Source organism: Dermacentor albipictus, unplaced genomic scaffold, assembly GCF_038994185.2.
Source record: "Dermacentor albipictus isolate Rhodes 1998 colony unplaced genomic scaffold, USDA_Dalb.pri_finalv2 scaffold_13, whole genome shotgun sequence".
Lineage (NCBI taxonomy): Eukaryota > Metazoa > Arthropoda > Arachnida > Ixodida > Ixodidae > Dermacentor > Dermacentor albipictus.
Window position 1 is genome coordinate 6,345,673 of NW_027225567.1, and position 19,746 is coordinate 6,365,418.

General features: G+C 47.0%; 1 long non-coding RNA gene across 1 annotated transcript in view; it reads left to right on the forward strand.

Moving 5' to 3' along the window:
- The window catches only part of LOC135920369 (uncharacterized), a 199,414-nt gene that overhangs the window by 162,166 nt on the left and 17,502 nt on the right, over positions 1-19,746 (forward strand). The gene's annotated exons all lie outside the window — the stretch shown is intronic.

The window sequence follows — 19,746 nt, forward strand, 5'->3', positions numbered from 1 at the left end:
TGTACTAGGGCACTCACTGACGACACTGGTGGATCGCTCGAAACACACGGCGAACTAATGGCGTTACACGAGTCCGGAGGGTTTGGGATGGTTACTGCACACAACAAGCAGCACGTTTTGTCTAGGCACTTCTAAAATTTACCTCAAATACCACCTTACTGCAGAGAGCACTTACGACAACCAACGTGGTGTGTCGACCAAACAAATACTACAGTAGCGCCACTCTGCGGTTTTTTACAAAAATGTATCTTAAATGAGAAAATTGCGTGTTTTTTCCTAATAATATTTGATAGAGTCTTTTAATAAATTTATTTGGTCCAGAAGTGTGTACTTTGTACTTTGTGATACGAAGTTTAAGGAAATGTATATATAATAAAAACTAAGCGGATGTTGCCTTCAAGATTCGCAATTGCTTCAGGTGCATGCAGGTTGCAAAAGCATGGCCTTCGAGATCAGACTGTCACTCAAAGGAAGCCGTAGTAGGAGGCGGAGAGGCATTTGGGCCCCAATAATTGGGTTTAGAGTGCCTAGGTAGGCTTCCTTATTTATAAAGTGTATACGGGGACTTCAGCCGAACCATGAGCGAGCTATACAGACGCACGCGGTACGATTCGGTGTCCGATCCGACGTGCGGCGCTGCATGCTACGGCATGAGCGGCGCGTAAGCTCCGCCTACATCCAACTCCCCAGCTTGAGTTGATATCCACGTCGAGAAACGCAATATAAACAACTCTGCACCACACTGCTTCGCTTTACGCGAAGGCTGTCGATAAAATTATGCCCCTGTGAGTGACAGAACACTTCACGACGGCGCGTTGTCCACTGACGGCTCCGCTAAAGCCAGCGATAGGGCCGGTAGGCATAGCTAGGCGGACGCTGCAGCCGACGGCGCTTGCGATCCAGTCCGAGCTCGTCGAAGAGTGCTTATTTTTGCCAAAACAATGAACACTGTACACTTAGGTCGGCCGTAATTAAATACAATTGGTTTACTCGACGCAGTCGTTGCGAAGGGCAAACGTGCAAGCGGCCTCGCTCAGACGGTCGGTGGGTGATGTCTGCTCGCGAAATGCCCTCGCGTCGCGGCTCCCGATCTCACCAGTAGCTTAGCGCTAGTGTACAAGGCACTGGTTTGCGTAACAGGCACACGTTCGAGATAATTTTACTGAACTGGTAAATATTTCATGTCAGAAACAAACTGCAGCAGGCAAGGAAAAAGAATAACTGCGAGAAACCGGAAAGCCAGCACCGCCTCCGTGGAGGGAACGTCAGAGTACGTCACATGCCAGCCGCGCTGCCAATGGCTGCGGCCAGACGACGGTGCAATTGTCGGACACGTCGAACGATGAAAATCTGCCCGGTTTGTCGCACGCCGGACGTCCGATCCGGCGCTTCGGCACGGCAAAACACCTCGATTCGGGCTGCAGTTTCGGCGCGTCAGACGCCGGATCGGACACCAAATCGGACCGTGTGTCTCCCGCTTTAGTTGGCGAACACGAGCCGATCAGCGCGCCGTCGCGGTGGTGCATGGCCTACGGGCTTCTTTGACACCTACTGAGCACAAATTCATGATCACCGCTCATATACACGCTTCCCATGGCACTAGCTCTCGTGTTTTCGAGAATACGTGCCCACATCTTGAATTGGTGAGACCATATTTTCTCTTAGCGTCCGGTATTAGAAGCATTTTTTTCCTATGAACATTCTGCTATCATCTGTTACTAGGAAGTTGATTAAAAATTAGGAAAACAGTTACTGTGCAAAAAAAACATTTTTTTTAATGCAGCCAGTCTTTGCATATTCATTTATAGTTCAGATGCTGTTATATGTTCATTTTTCACTAAATCATTTTTAACAACTTTGTAGTAACCAGTGTTACTAGAAAGTTGATTGCAAATTGTGGAAAGTTACACCTGTCCATGAAACAACACTGTCTTGCACCAGCTATGTTCACTGAATAATTATAACCTTATTGAATAATATTCATGCATGTTTTGTAACTTGGGTTATGTACTTTAAGAACATAATTATTTTTATTACCTTCCTATTGAATCGTGTTTTTAAAAAGTTAAAATAGTGTGTCTTAACTTTCTAGTAACTTTCTTTTTACATACTGAAGTTAGAAAAGAAGTAACCAACTTTCTTTTGACAAACGTTACTAAAAAGTAAAAGTCAACAGGATGTTACTAAAGTTGATAGGATGTTGATAAAAGTTCTAAAGAAAGTAAGGAAGCATTTTTGTATGGGTTAGAAAGCGTTTTTTCGTAAACCACAAATTGCGAGAAACTTAAGAAACCTTTTATCCAAGCAGAAAGTTATCCTATACCAAAAACATTTTCAACTTTAGCTATTAATTTGTTGTGTAATGTTGCGTCACCTCCCTTGTGAATTGGGATTACCTTTGCGATTTTCCAATCATGATGTTGTGAGGAAAGTATTAACTACATCCTCGGGGCCATTACCTTTCTTGTGGTCAAGTTTAAGCAGTAGATTGAAAATACCGGCATCCGTAATGTCTAGTTTATCGATTTTTATGTGATGTTGCGTTGCAATTGCGGGAATAATATTATCATCTATAGTAAACACTGTCCGAAAAAAAATCGTTATATGCGTTAGCCTTAGCACTTTTTTCTTCGGGCAGAGGATGTGATGTAGCATTTTCATTAACACGAAAGTAATTCCAGAACCTCTGGGGGTTATGAACTAGACAATTAGGTAGTGTTACATCAAAGTAGTGCTGTTTAGCACATTTAGCTTTAACTTTGAATTCCGCGATGGCGTCTTGTAATTTCTTAATTCTGGATTTTCCCCCACCTTTCGTTTTCATTGCCTTACGTAACCTTTTCAAACGTCGTTTCACTTGAATCACTTCTCGCGTGATCCATGGAATATTTTTTGGAGGGCGCTTTGTTTTTGTAGGTACGTAGTGAGTGATGCAGTGAAGTACAACTGATTTGAAGTGAAACCAAAGGGCATTTACATCTACTGAAGCACCGGAGCCAATTTCTGAAAAACTCTGGTATGCATGAGCGAGGTGCGTTCGTATGCTATTGTCATCAGCGTTTTCCAAGTCGGTTGCTACAGATACAGAAGAATGAGTGGTTATGGTGTCAGCAAGAGGTATGATGCACATTCGTACGTCATGGTCTGCTATACCATAGATTATATCCGTTTTTATACGGTTTATGTCAAAGTGATGACCTGAAAAAGATTATATTAAATATGTTCTGAGTATTAGTGTTGCCCTGTGAGTGGGTAAGACGTGAAACGATCTGAAGATTGAAGGCTAGCATGAAGTCAAACAATGCAATTGTACACACACATACACACACACACACACACACACACACACACACACACACACACACACACACACACATATATATATATATATATATATATATATATATATATATATATATATATATATATATATATATATATATATATATATATATATATATATATATATATATATATGCAAACGTGGGGTGAGTTCTGACGGTGTGTTCTTGCGATCGACGAAGCGTACAAGACACCGACTAAACAAAGGTAGCGATGGGTCAGCGAAATTCGTCGCAGGTCGAAATATACTCATAATTTACAGATATTATACCAGGTGTTTCTTTAAAAGTACCATATTTGTAAATATTGCCTGTGGCAGATAGCAAAATTCTAACCCTTGAGCTAAATTACTCGATGGTGCTATTACTTCTATGACAAATCAAAATACGCAATTGAATATTTACTGCAATACACTAATTATTTTAATTTAATTATTTTACGACATATATTTTGATTTAGAAATTGTAGCCGGTGAGTTCGCGAGGCTTGGAACGAATTCTCATGACTACACCAGTTTCGATATAAAAATTTTCAAAGTTTCCGACTATGTGCACGGGTCTTCCAGTTACTTTGGTGTTTCAATACAAATTAATTGGAACAACAGTGCATTTTTATGCAGCAAGTTTGACACCGCATATCTCGAAACCTGCGTGTTTCTTGTTCCAGTAATGGCGAGTTTCAATACATACAGTTTTGTGAACGTATAAAGGCAACCTTGTAATGTGTATACAGCAAGAGTCTGTGTCTGCCCTCAAATATCTATATGAGGGGAATGAACCCCTCTAAAGATTTTTTTTCTCGCACTGAGCTGGTTTTCTAAACAAGAGCTTTTATATATAGGGGACGATTTTCCATTCTCGCACCTGCGTCCAAGCGCACGTAATCATTAGTGCACGTGCACTTGATCACCACTCCAGTCACCATCTGTTAGACCTGCCCGTGCGGGCACACGCAGACCTGTTTTGTGACACGACAGCTGATGGCAAGCGAACAGCGGCGGCAAGTACGCATGGCAAGTAGAGGCTGAGCGATACCGCGGCCGTTCGTTGAACTTGTCGCCGGCAGACCCCGGCAAAAGATGGCTGCCACCTGCGAGGACTTAAAATTCTTTTCTTGTACAGTAAAATAAGGCACCTTCTTGCGCACAAGACGAACAGAGAAGAGGCTAAGACACACGAGCACAATTCATGTCCTATCAACATGCCCAAACAGTCACTTTGGAAAAGCAGGTACAGATCCCGCGCATTACGTAGATCTCAGCCATTAGGTATTGTCAGGATCGGTCTGCAAAGCTTTTTCAACCCGCTGCACGTGCTTCGATCGACCCGCGGTGGCGGCGCCCTTCAGAGAACCAGCGAGGACGACAGCGCTAATCCACCATGTGCCTCGTTCTGAGAATCGGTGGCGACAGCAGAGCGGGCCACTTTTGGCACCCAACGTATTGTTGGTTGGTTTGCCGGGTCGTCATGGTCTTACTCTACAGCAAGAAGAGCTTTCCCTAAAAAAGGGGGGCTTTGCGGTACGGGGGCTTCAGGATTCGTCACAGTCTGCTGACACTCGTGGCGACTACAGGAGAAAGGCAGCTCTGGAATTTAGAGAAGCAAGACAATGAGCAACCGGCAGCCGCGCTGCGGGGGTCAGCTCCGAGTTCTGCGAAGGCTGTGTGACGTAGGTTGGGGACCGTGAACCTCGCGCAAAAAGTGTGTGTTTGTGTGTAATCCCTCGTGCAGAGAGGCGACTCGTTTACGATGACTGGTCGAACGTGTTTATAAGCGGCTATTTTTCGGCTGCTTGTGTGTGCTCGATATCGTGCTCTGTGCTCGTGTTGGTGCTCGTGAGCTGCGTGCTCGTCAAGGTGCTCGTGAATGTACTCGTGAGCTGTGTGCTCGTGTGCTGTATGCTCGTCTTGCGTGCTCCAATTGGGAGCCACGCTTAGACTGTCGAATGTATCTCTTGTTTAAACTGTAAATACTGTAAATAAACCCTGTACGCCTAGTGTCAGGATTGGGGGCTCAATCCCATCGTCCGTGGTCCTTTGCCAAGATTGGAGTACGGCATGAATTCGAAGGTAGCTGGCCCATGCCGTCGTCCAACTTATTTACGCTGAGATCGTTGATGAAGTGAAGAACTGCTTCTCATCGAGAACGAGGAAAAAGGGTTTATTTACAGAAATTAAATCAGTCTAACATGACTGCTTGAGAAAAAGAGTAACAGTCCAACATGACTGCATGAGAGAAGCGACTCAGTCTAACATGACTGCTCAAGAGAAGTGTCCTCAGCATTCGCACAACCACAGTTTTTATACACTCGATCCGCCGGTCCTACGACGCGGCGACTGTTCGTTTACTCATCACCAACGCGCCGCTGCTCTGCAGAACAGTTTACGTACACAAAGGCAACCGCGCTCTGATGCCCGACGACGGCGTTGGCGGGTGCCGTTCCGGGAACTATCGTTGCCGCTCGAGGGTCGCTCGTTGTTCCGTGCCACTCCGAACCGTGAGAAGCACAAAAATACGTCGTTCCCGCGGCAGCTTGTCCATGCGTGTCAAATCAGCTCCGCGTTGGGGAACTCCGGAATCATTGTTCACGCACCGAACTAGTTCCGTCACAATGTCGAAGGGGCTGGAGGAAGGCGGCGGATTCCAACGCAAAGGCCGCTTCTTTGAACGTCTCCCAGCTGCAGCGACGGAGAGGGAGAGGTGCGCGTCTTGCACCCCTTGTCGTAATCGGGTGGCAAGGTGGCAATCTTGCTTAGCGGCTCGCCATTCTTAACACTAGCTCGTTCCTTCCAAGTTCCTCTCTACGACTTTCAACCCTTACAAATGGTTGCAGCGGCGAGATCGTCCGACAACTCGTACAACTGGTAACAGCGGTGGGATCGTCCGACAACTCTAATAGTATACTGTATGTATGTTGGACTGAGCGGCCGTGCCGCAGCGAGTCGAACAGCACTGCGCGCAAGATACATTCCGTTCTCTGCGCAAGCGAAGTTTGCCTTAGCTGCTCACGCCCGCGGGTGCAAGTTTTGCGGACGTGTGTAAGCGTTTTGCTTAGGTTTCCAGCTTGTTTACATTGTCGAGCGACACATTCCTGTGCGGTGAGCGCGTACCACGCTTCGCACAGTCCTGCAGTGAGCACTAGAAATGTCATGCACAGCGAAAATTATGTGTTGTGATCGCCAGGTAGCGACAACAGCAGCGCGATAAATAATGAATTAAAGAAAGAAACACGAGCGTACATATAAACCTAGTGAGAGTAATATTTCCTTGCTAAGATAGTCCTCCCGTCTCTTCAAAGCAAAAGAAAACTGCGAAGCTTGGCGATGTATAAAGAAAATATAAGACAACCGGAGGCAAATGAGACGCGTGCTTTTTATGTGCTTATAGCGACGAATGTCGTATATATTTGGTCCATGCGATGAATGTCCGCCTCTTGGTATGCGCCATCCGTCCGTCCGTCTGTCAGGTCCGTCCGTCTGTCCTTGCGTCCGTCTGTCACGTCCGTCCGTCTGTCCGTGCGTCCGCCCGCCCGTCTGTCTGTCTGTCCGTCCGCCCGTCTGTCCATCCGTCCGTCCGTCCGTCTGTCTGTCCGTCCCTCCGTCTGCCTGTCTGTCTGTCTGTCTGTCTGTCTGTCTGTCTGTCTGTCCGTCCGTCCGTCCGTCCGTCCGTCCGTCCGTCCGTCCGTCCGTCCGTCCGTCCGTCCGTCCGTCCGTCTGTCTGTCTGTCTGTCTGTCTGTCTGTCTGTCTGTCTGTCTGTCTGTCTGTCTGTCTGTCTGTCTGTCTGTCTGTCTGTCTGTCTGTCTGTCTGTCTGTCTGTCTGTCTGTCTGTCTGTCTGTCTGTCTGTCTGTCTGTCTGTCTGTCTGTCTGTCTGTCTGTCTGTCTGTCTGTCTGTCTGTCTGTCTGTCTGTCTGTCTGTCTGTCTGTCTGTCTGTCTGTCTGTCTGTCTGTCTGTCTGTCTGTCTGTCTGTCTGTCTGTCTGTCTGTCTGTCTGTCTGTCTGTCTGTCTGTCTGTCTGTCTGTCTGTCTGTCTGTCTGTCTGTCTGTCTGTCATGTTCAACTGTGCAGCATGGATTGGCGCGCGCACAAGCGCGCCTGTGTTTGCGCATGTATCTTCGCAAATGACCCAGCTTCCCATTACCTGCCGCGGTGGCCCAGTTGCTATGACTTCTCCGCAATGAGGCAAAGACGGGTGGCGACGCCGCGTTCAAGTTCTCGCGCCAGTTTGTCGCGACGTCCGGCGCTTGGGGTTCCGACGCGAAATTTAACACACTGAGCGCTTGGCCTTCATTATTTCTTCTAATAATATACCTCCTAGTGCGAACTTAACGAAAATTGAGTTTTGAAAGCATACTTTATCACTTTAAACTCATTCAGGGTTGTTTCTTTTTATTGTCCCTTTCGACTATGCTCCAGGTAGTAGGAATTAATTCGGAGCCCCCAGCTACGGTGTCTGTCATTTCCCACGTTATAACCCCATGAATAAATCATAACCCCATAAACCGCCTTAGAGTGTTATGAACCCGATAAATCAATCAATGGGCATGTTTCTATAAGCATACTTGCGCTTATGTGAAAGGCACGAAACGTCCGTGGAACGGATGGTGCAAATAGGCGTTGCTATAAGTTGACGACACAGATTGATGGGCAGCTACGGGTAATATGTAGTCTAGACTTGTGCGAGTTTTACAAGCGCAAAGGAAAGCATACAAATATATCTTCTGCCACATGAATGGACGCACAAAGTCTACCCTCTCTTGCCTCTTATTCTGTGTTACCGTTACAGGAATGCTTAGCAGAAAAATAAACTTCGTGGACTTTTCCTTCAAAAGTACACTTTGAATTTTATGCATAACTGCCGTATTTCATCACTCATCAGGAGAAAGTGGGCACATGCCTCAGCCGTCTATCACAAGTACGTCTTTTATTCATCAGTCCCGGATACTATAGAGCTAAAGTGATTAGACCCTATAGGCGCGCTTACATTGTCTTTATTGACTTGTAGAAGGTTTATCATGACACAATGCCAACACAACAGGCGAGCTGTCTTATAGAAGTAAGAACGCTGTGCACAAACACCGCTGGTTAACAAAGAAAGCGCATAGAAAATCAAATACATGTTCGCAGCTATAGAAGAAACGAGGAGAGAGAGAGAGAGAGAGGGCTCTTTATTAGAAGAACAGAGAATTTTGCCGGCGCGGATATAACCGCTGGCATGCTACTCTGTATAGGGATGGGGAATGGGATTAAAAGATTCCAGAAGAGAGTGGGAGAAAAAAAAGGATAAAAATAAATATGAAATGTCCGCGTGGACCCGATACTAATTTTTACACGTGACATGGCGGGTTAATTTAGGCTTTTGTATAGGAAGGATGCAATTTTTAAAGTTTTCCTATTTGACCAATTTCTGTCAGATATTTGAACAATAAATCCAAAACCCGTCGCTGTTTTGAAGGGCCGGGCATTGGACCTAAGATGCTCGGTAATGTTAACGGTTCGTGGCGAATCATGTCCATTTGGTGCTCAAAAAATTGTCTCTCGTCGCGGTACGCGGGGCATTCTAGTAATATGTGCTCAATTGTCTCTAAGTTGCGACAGTTATCACAGTATGGGTTAGTGGTAAGTCCTATGCGGTACAGATAATTGTTCGTATATGCCACGTTCAGTCGAAGACGATGGTACAATGTCTCTAAGTGTCGAGGAAGTGGTCGTGGAATTTTCGGTCTCATTTCTGGGTCAATGTAACGTAGGAAGTTATCTTGGTGAAGCGGCAGATTCAAGATGCGGTTTTTTTCTTGATAGGCATATTTTTTTGCCATGGTTGAAGCGTCGGCTTTTGTAAAATATGTTCTTCTGAACTTGCGGTATTGGAGTCCATTTCTGGCAGCTTCGTCCGCTCTTTCATTTCCCGAAATGCCGGCATGGCCAGGTATCCACTGGAACTTTATGCAATGCCCAGCAATCTTAGCCCTGTGGTGAAGATAAGCAATGTCAAATGCTGCTGGTTGATTATTGCAACGCTTGTGCCTGTTCCATATACTTTGTAGGGCTGCTTTTGAGTCTGTGAATATCACCCATGTCTTTGGCGGCTGCTGTCGAAGTATATACACAAGGGCCTCCTTAATGCCATATAGCTCCGCTGAGGTAGATGATGTCGCTCGCTCAAGACGAAACGAGAATCGTTGTCCTGTAGAGGGAACAAAAAGTCCGCATGATGAACGATGTGGAGTTGTAGAGCCATCTGTGAAAATGTGCGTTGCGGCTGCGTATTCTCTGTGCATATATTCTAAAGCTATCTGATAAGTCGCTGCTTGAGGCATTTTCTTTTTCGCTCTGATTCCAGGTATGTATGGCACGATTTCCAGTGGGGACAGTGTCCATGGTGAAATGTTTCGCGGCATAATTTGTGACGCCTGAGCAGGAATCGAAATAGATATGCTTCCGACGGCCTGCCCAAAGCTAGATGTAGTACGGGTTCTGGAAATATCCTTTAAAAAGTGAGTCTTCGTATGAATGACGTGGCGGAGGTGTATCCGAAGTGTCTCCTGCGAACATAGCACTTCCAGAGGCAGGCATCCAGCTTCTGCTACAGTCCCTGAGCGGGACGACCCCTTCGGAAGGCCAAGACATACGCGAAGGCAGTTGTTTCGTGCTGCCTCGAGTTTTCTCTTGCTTGTGGGAGATATTTTGTGCAGGATCGGGAGGTAATATCGGAGTGTTCCATCGACGTAGGCCTTATGGAGGAGCACCATTGATCGACAGGTGCTGCCCCACTGTGATCCGGCTAGAAATCGGAATACGTGCGACGCCGAGGAAATCTTCTCACTCAGTTTTTTCGCTTGGGGCGACCATGTGAGGTTCCTGTCGATCGTCACTCCAAGAAACCTTTGCGTCTTGACGTATGGAAGGGCGCGACCACCCAACACTAGTGGGTATTTTTCCATACACCTCCGCGTGAAAGCCATGGCAACGCTTTTGTCGGGGGACAATTTCAGACCCCTTGGATTTAGGTAGGCCGATATATTTGCTAGCGCTCTCTGGAGGCGTTGTTGGGTGGTACTGCGGGAACGCGCCGCACTCCAAATGCAGATGTCGTCCGCATACAGTGTGATTTTGACGCCAGGGGGCAGGTTTCTTTTCAGATGGATGAGGACTAAATTAAATAATACCGGGCTTAACACAGCTCCTTGTGGCACTCCCTTCTCGACGGCATAAAGCGTCGTGGGGCCATCCGGGGTACACATAAAAAGTTGGCGTCCTTGAAGATAGTCTGCAATCCATGCGTAGAGCCGTCCTCCAAGACCAAGGGTTTCCAAAGCGTCAAGTATTGCTGTATGATAGACCGAATCATATGCTGCCTTAATGTCTAAAAATAATGCAGTAGGTATGTTGCCAGAGACCAATTCCTCTTCAATTCTGCAGGAGACAACGAAGAGATGGATCAGACAGCCTTCACTGTTGTCTCTTACAAAAAGAAAAGAGCCGCAGGTGTTCCTGTTATATTCAAGCCAACTCAGCCTGACAGCAGCTTATGGAGAGTAAACCCAAATCTTCTGGCTTCAGCGGTCGTGACAACAGCCCAAGAAGAAACGAGGAGTTAAGAATAGAGAGTGCTGCTGCGCTAACGTTCGACCCTATAAGCCCTTTTCTGTTTAACACGGTGATATGGGGAGTTAAGGACAGAAGCAACGCCTTAGGATATGACACGATTTAAATACTTTAATTCAGAATCATCCTTGAACGCAAGGTTGAACAAGTATGTAAAAGCGGAGGTATACGTATTTTGTTATACGAATGGGCCAGAGCACGTGTCCAGTGTCACAGAGTCCCATGAAAGTCATATGGTGTCACATTAAAGCGACGTTTAAGCACGAAACATCAGACTGGATGGCGCGCGCACACACACACACACACACACACACACACACACACACACACACACACACACACACACACACAGGCGCGCGCATAGGCCGCACACGTACTGCAATGGTATGCCTGTATAGTAAGATGGCGACCAGTGGTCGTACCTGCTCATATTGTGTGACGCGAGGATTAAAACATGCAACACTGATACCACAAATAACTTGTGAAATACAGGATCAAGGTTTTTTGTGGGAGAGGTGGTTGAAAACTTCTAACGTTTTTGTGGCGAAGATCATGCCGTTAGGTAGGCTGAGATTAACGCACTCAAACGGTTTGCGCCCCGCTTGCATACGAAAGTTGCTTGGGTCCAAGCAAGAGCTAAGCAGACGTTGTGCTATTTTGTGTGTATACGCAAGGTGTTTGCGCTCTCTATAATATGAAACTTTTTATTGACATTGCGTCATTTTGGGCCAGGCTAGTTTAGCCTTGTTAACGGAGTTTTCAATATGCGCAGTCCTTGTGAAATGCTTCGTATCCATGTCGCGCCATCCACATCGCCGGACCGCCATACTGGGGCCCTGTAAATCTTTAGTTGCTGCGATGCCTTGGAGATTTAGAGGGACAGCGCTAATCTTTGTGTGGCAGGCAGCCTACTGTAGCCCCGTACCATGGCCCGGAGACAGAACTTCTCACTCACGAGGGGCCTCCGAAGGTCGCAACGCACACTCTGCGTCTTAGTATGAGAGCATACGCACACGTTTCCTGGATATACAATGGACCGCCATTTACTGTATGTCAGAAACGAGATGAATCCTTCAACACAACTTGTACTTGTGAGAAGTCCACCTGGCACTCCGAGGCACACTCGAATTTTGTATTTACTTGCGTATTTTGAGTGAAAAAAGCACACGGTTTCTTTAGACAAGGCGATATACGACGTTAGCAAACGTAGTAGGACCCAAAACGGCACACTTTGCTACAGCGAACGAGCCTGCATTCCCGAATCCCTCGCGGCGCCCGTTCGCGCGCCTACAGTTGGCTTCGCTGCTGCCAGAGATCGTCGACAGTTGCGCGCAACTCGATTCCGATCTGGTCCCGACCGGTTCTCTCAATGCTCTCGCTATTTTCTTTTCTGTGCTTATCTTATTTTCTTCGCCCTTCCCCTTACATCAGCGCCCTGACAATGGTGTGATGAGAAAAAAAAAACAAGCAAGAAGAAAAAATGAAAGAGCTGCGTTGCAAACGCATAGCCGGGAAACAGGGCTTGTCTTCTGAGAGGGAGCACAGCCAGCGGAGGGAGAGAGAGGGAAACCACGTGGCGAGAGCGAGAGGTGGAAAGAAAGATGGCGGGCGTCGTCGTCTCTTTAAAAATGCACGGCTCCTCCCTCGCGTTTTGAAGCGGGGCGGAGCGATCGCGGCGGCGTTGACGCGCAGCGTCGGCCGCCGCCGACGGGCGAGGGCATGGCGGCGCACGAGTGAGTGACGGGGAGGATCGCGGCGCCGGGCTCGCTCGCTGCCCTCCGCGGCATAAGGAGAAATGGAGCGCGCGGAGACATAATCGACAACGGCGACCGGTGTCTCACTCCCCCTCCACTCACTCACCCACTCGCTCGCCCAACAAACAAAGAGCGACGGTAAGAACACTCGGACGCGATCGCAATGGTGGCCGCGGTTGTGACACTCTCGCGAACACCCACTCCCGTTAACAGTGAAGTGCCGAGCGATTTTTGGCCGTAGGTAATACAGAGAGCACGTTGTGGACTAGGACGGACGCCGGGCGAACGTGCTCGATTTTTTCTTTTCTCCCGTAGTTCTCATTCTTGAAGGCATTTCTTGTCGCAGGTGACAGTGCTAAGCCCTTCTGTTTTGTTGTTTTAGTGAGCGACTACACGAGGGCGTACGAGCTATAACCTACCGGTGATATTTTTTTTGTTGCCTTAAGCGTGCAGACGATATATCTATGACGTACTTACATATGCATATAAGAAAGGCCCACAGAAAGGAACAATAAATGGAGGTGTTGCGTCGTCCATCCACTGTGTTTCTTTTCTCGCCTTCTCGCAAGTGACGTCAAGTACATCGGACTTAGGCAAAATACTACACGTGAAGAGAAAGCGAAACATTAAAAGATGGTCACGTAGGAGGCTATGGCTTTCTTGTACTTATACACATTGCACTACTTATGTACTGCCGTCATGCGTCACGGTGCCAGTCCATTTCGAACCTAGCTTGCTGACGAAGACATAAAGAAAAAAGAGGCAAAAAGGAAGGACGGAAGGAAGGAAGGAAAGAAGATACTGGGGAAAGCGGAGGGTTTAACCTCAATGCTCCTCTCGAAGGCAAGGTATTTGGCGACTTCACGAGGGTTTCACGTACATACAGGGATCTGAGTATCTATCTGGCATCTTGGTCAAGAAACGACCCTTTCGCGCCTTCAGAGCGTCGTAGCGAGTCACAAAAGGTATAAAAATGTAGGTCTCAATGAGGCTAGAAGCGAGAATCAGTCGCAAGGCAGTTAAAGTTAATCATACGGTGCATAATTAGCGCTAATATAGTAGAAAATTAACCACATTGTATCATAGGCTGCACTATCTCCGGAATGGGCCCTACTGGCCTCCTGGTCAAAAATAAAAATAAAATGAAAAAGAAAAGAAAGAAAAGCCTGTCAAGCAAAGTCGATGTGAATGAAGAAACGTCGACGTACATGCACGTAAAAAAACAAAGAAAAAAAGTTTCATTCTGTAAACCCGTCTTCCGGCTATACTCATCGATAGATGAACAAGATTTTCAATCATCTGCGCGCGTCTCGTTGAATGTTACAGACATCCTCCCTGTCTCGTATCAACATACACATACAAAAACATAACGTTCATCAAGGCCGCCCAATTGCATTGCTAGCTTTCTTTCGCCATTTTTAGCAAAAGCAGTGTTTCACTTCATTTCTATTTACGAAGGATGTTGGGCTTACGTCACTTTTGCACATCGAAGTTTTCTACGCCGGGCCACAGTTTCATAAATCAACGTAGTATGCAGTCAACTCAAACACTGCTAGTTTTCCGCGTGCCAATGTCAAGGTACAGTAGCATTTGAAATCCTTACGGAACGGCAGCCGGTTTGCAATGCTCACGTTTCAGAGGTTGTGGATGCTTACAAATACTGAGCGTTTCTGTGTACGACCGTTTCTATACATACATACATGAAAACTTCGTCAATACAACTGCTCATTCCGAACACGGAACACATGAAGAATTCACCTACACGATGGGTGACAAGCGCCGAAGGCTTATATCTTCATTGAAGAAAACAACTATGCATATTCTTACAGGAAGCAACTATATAATCACTTCCTAAACGCTTTCAGAGCCCGCAACTGCAGATTAGCATCGATACTGCGTACAAACGATAGACTGATGTGGCGGTTAGGGGTGAATGTTGATTGGTGCATTGCCGGTGGTCATGCATGCATGCTTTGTCTGTCGCTGTACGCTTTTTTACGGCGACGCTGTACATGGCTAGCCGATTCGTCCGTCCGTCCGTCCGTCCGTCTGTCGGTCGCCGAAACCTCCTCCGGGTGAACCCCATGCGCATGCGCGAAGAAGAAAAGAGAAAGAGAGGCGCGCGATTAGCCGGCACCACCTAGATAGCACCAGGTCTGTTGACTCCGATCCATGACGTCACGCTACCTGGCCCGAAATTTTCAATGAGAAAACTGGCGTGATGAAAGCAGCGACGTCATAATCACTCTTGCCTACTCGGGAGCATCCCCATTAGTTCTATGGCAGTCGGACCAGGTAACATGACGTCATGGATCGGAGAGAAAAGGCCGTGTGCTATCTAGGTGGTGTTGGATTAGCTGCGCCAGTAGTGACGTCGTTGCTCTCCGTCGCCTCCAAGTGTGCTCGTAGCAGTTTCTTTCCGGCTCCGAAATGGGTAGGCGACGCGTCGTACGTACGCATGAGGAGCAGGCAGCTTTCGATTAGCAGCGCCGCGAGCAGAACCGGGAACGAGCTCGTCTACGCCGTGCCGATGCTGCAGCCCGGGTACAAGATCAGGCTTGTGCAGCCGAGCGCAAGGAGCAACTGCGTATCGAGGACCCGGCAGCCTACCAAGCCGTCGTTTAATGAACCGTCGGGATTAACCGAGTGACAAACACTGGGACCGCACGTTTCAGCTCCGCTGGTTAATCATCTGTGCAAAATGCTTGGGCAGTGATTTTTTTTTTTATGCGAAGCATATTACTAGAGCTCAACCCAGCTCCTCAGGCGCGGCGGTGTCGCCTTCAATACCACGTGACACCGTGACGTCACGACAGAGGCGAAACGGGGCTCCAACTCGCGCCGTCGCTCGCGGCGTCGCGGCGGTATTGGCCTCGAGCTCCACCACTGGAAAAGCTGGCGCCACCGTCGGCGTGACGTGCTAGGAGGGATCACGTGGACATAGTGGCCGCGTCGGCTGCTTCGGGCGCGCCGAAGGGAGCTGAAAACGAGTTTAAATTCCCTCGAACGCTGCGGTCCCCATTTAGTGGCGAAATTTTCCCGCTTCGATTGTCTCCTTTACAACGCTTGTAAGCACTACAATAGGTAGTGGGTGCCTTTGAAGGCGCGCAACATGGTAGGCTACTGCTCGGTGCCGCAGGGCCGGACGCACGTAACGTAGGCCGGTGTCAGCCTTATTCACACGTAGCCGCAGGACAAGAAACTGCGTGAAGCTTGGCTCGCGAAACATAAAACCGGCAAACAGTCATCGGCTGCAACTTGGGTATGCAGCAAGCACAGACGCGAGGAAGATTTCTGCTATGGCGCCCGGTCTGCGATGTTCTGAAAACGCGCACTGAGACGCTCGCCCGAATCCGCTGCCCGACTAATGTCATGACGGTTTGGTGTATGAACTTGTCGATGCTATAGATACTGGCAAGTTCAGTGGAGTGGAAAGGCAGCGGTAAGAAGCACATTTAAAAAAAAGCATGGCATATGGTCATGTTTGTGCTATGAATTAATGCACTGGATTACAAAAAAGGAGCAGAGGGAAATTGCACACTGAGTGCACCGATAAACATGCAGTGCGACGCAACTCGAGAAATAGTATTGAAAGGTCAAAGAATTTAGAAGAAAAAAAAAGATTGAATCGTCGCGACGGCACATCACAGTCCCCGTAGGCGTCGAAGTCTCTACAATGAAATTATTTTTGAACAGCTCTGATAGCGCCCACGCAACAATGGTTGCTTGTATACTGTCAAATGCTCATATTCTGCGGCCTAAAGCTCATGACATGGTGCGAAAACGTGCGCGCGGAGAAAGCGAAACAGTGCGCGGACAAGCAAGCAGACGCGCAGTCGGTCGCTGCGAATCTGCGCGATCGCTGCATTGAGGCTTCGTTCTAAAACGCTCCATTTAGTTATACAAACACTATGAGAACATATTTCACATAGTTTGCTCTCAGTGTTTACCTACCTCACACGCAAGAAGCCGGTTCGGGAGACTCCATCGCGGTGACCGCGCGCAGTGGCGTTGACTGTACGTATTCGGTAAAGAGATAGCGTCTGTAAGTGATTGCGTGCTTTCAGTTTGTCCAAGATTATTATTTAGACAGTAAGAAATTTCTCTCGTTTCGAAAGTACTTACAGAAATGTCCGGGAGAGCTCGCGCGTGGTGTTTTCAGTGAGCGCTGACAGCAAAACCTATGAGGAGCGCGCCACGTGATCCCTCATACTACGCCAGCGAGGCGCTTCCGATAGATGGCGACTCCGTAACTCCTCGCCGCCAATATAAGCAGCTGCGCTTGCCTCTGCTAGACACTCACGAGGTGAGATGCCTCCTGGAGACAGAGCTGCTCGTTGGAATGAGAAGCGAAGGTTGCGGTGTGCTACAGAGGCTGTTTCTAGGTGGCTTTGCTACGGCGCAGTGACTACGCGCCCCGCATCGGACGCGGTGAGCGTCGAGCAACGCAGCGTTCGGCGCGACAACGAAATGTGCGCCTGAGCAAGCGCCGCACGCCTGAGCCGACTCCGACGACACCGGCTTTTCTGCGACACGAGCTCCTTAACGCTGTCGCGTTAAAATAAAGGCTAGTATGCTTCGCATCCTGGGCTTAACCTTAGCTAAGCCACAGCCAGTTTTTTTTTTTTTTAGCCTAACGTCAACTCTGGTGTTATGCTGCAGTCACAGATGCTGAAAATATCTCGGAATGACAGGCGTTCCCTCTAATTGTGCTTGTTTGCCCCGTCGCGCGCGCGCTTTCTTGTGTGTGTGTTCGTTTCATACAGTTCGCTTTAGATTTGATACGCACTTGCTTCTGCAAATAAAAGAACATAAGTAAATGCTACCTACACTCAGGTGTGCTAGGTTTAATAAATAAAACCTTACACGGCAATGAGCTCTCTGATCAAAGAAAAAGTGTACTGTAATAAAAAAATATATTTCAATTAGCTGAATAAATCAGCCCATTATCACAATCACGTTTTGTGCACGATGTCAAGACAATGCAAAATTCAAAAAGCGATCAAAGTACTCTAGTAATATCAACTGGTATGAAAATAAGGAAAATCCTTTCATTATTCACATAAGGAACAGAGAAACGATGCTACCTGAAAAGCTACAACTCTTAAACAAGCAATAAATTAAGGAGTAGCGCAACGGCTTGCTTCGGCATTTAGTTGTTGGTTCATCAAGTCTATAACTGAAGAGAAAAATTAATTTGTCGTGCACGTTATTCAAGGAAAGCGGTACCCAATAATTTGATCTGTCATATTATCTTTTTTTTTACATTCCCTGTTTCCGGCTTTTATTTCTTGTTTGCATCCCTCCCTTCCTAAAGAGTAATACAGGCAGGCGCTGTGCCCATTCCGCGGTGGCAGTTGCCAGCCTGCTCCTGATCTGTCTTTTTTCTTCTCTCGCTCTCTTTCTGTCTGTCAATAGTGTACATGTCTTCAAAGTAAATAATAATAATTGTTACCGCCTGCATAAGTATGTTGCGTAAAATTGCGCATATAAGCCGCCTAGATAAGGCAACCAGTGGTGCATTAGAGTAACAGTATGAGTGCAAAGAAGAGGCAAACGTAGTCGAGGTGCTGTAACGAGGTTATAGGACATCGGGAGGCATATACAGGATTGAGCCAGCTGACGTTAGACAGGGACAATCGGAGGTTGCTGCGAGAGGCACTCATCCTGCAGTGGACTTAAATTAGGCTGGCGATGTTTGCGATGACACATGCTGCACATGTAGCTGTAGGAAAGAACGAGGCAAAGCAGCACCTTTAAGGTAATGGCAAATATGACATACATGCAATAATACAGCGAGTTCGGCTAGTTCGTTGACGTTCACGTTTGAAAGTAGATTGAAGCGCACAACATAAGCGCACGCTTCCCTATCTGTACATGTCCCCGTCTTATTGCGCTCCAATCTAATTTCAAACATGAAGATATGATAAATTTTAGCCTAAACTTCGCTTTTTTCTGTCTATAGTTCTTTTATGCAGGATACACATACAATTAAACTCGCCCACCTTTCGGTCGCGCTCATGTTTGAAAATAACAATGAAATGGCTTTTTAAAACGCCACGAAAACTCGAGAAACACCACCAACGGCGACGAAGACATGAGCACGAGAACTTCACGCGCTCTGTCTTTTTTTTTTTCTTCCTCAACATGTGTCAGTAAATACGGGCTATACGTAGAACAATAAACATGCGTAAGTACATGGGCGTGCAGAAATATCCACGGGCTTCTGTTTTATGTCACAGCCTATGAATTTACCGGTATTTGTATCGATAAATAAACATAGCGCTTGTCCTCGCCTTTTCCTTCCGTTGTTTCGCACGCTTTCCTTCTTTTTTTGTTCGAGTATGGCGTTGTCCACACTGGCCTAGCGATAAGTATGGCCTAGCGGTATCATTGCCATATTGAACTGTTTCGCTCCCGACAGGACCAGTCATCGCTTGCATAGAGGCAGGAGTGCCTACAGCTTCTAATTACTATTTAAGCGATATGTGTGGCTCGAGGCCAGCTTGAGGAATATATTGTAAGGAAGGGTGGTGTGTATACATACGGCTAACTATACCCCAACACGGAAGCTCTGCCGTAAGTTAAGCATGTCTTTACCGTTAACCCATGGCCAGAACCATGTCCTTGCAGAATGTCCACGTCTTGGGCCGATATAACGGTCCTGGAGAGTTTATATATATATATATATATATATATATATATATATATATATATATATATATATATATATATATATATATATATATATATATATATATATATATAGTCATATCATGAGAAGCCAACAAACACTGACACCAAGGACAACATAGGGGAAATTACTTGTGCTTAATAACTGGAATGAAGAAACGATAAATTAATGGAAATTAAAGTGTATGAAAAAACAACTTGCCGCAGGTGGGAACCGAATCCACAAACATCGCACGCGAAATGCGATGGCAGGCCTTTCACAGAGGAAAAGATCTTGGTCCCGTGGCTTCGTGCGTCTGCTATGTGCAAGGCCACAAAGGCGCTGGTGCGTTTCTTGAAATGCGCCAGTTTC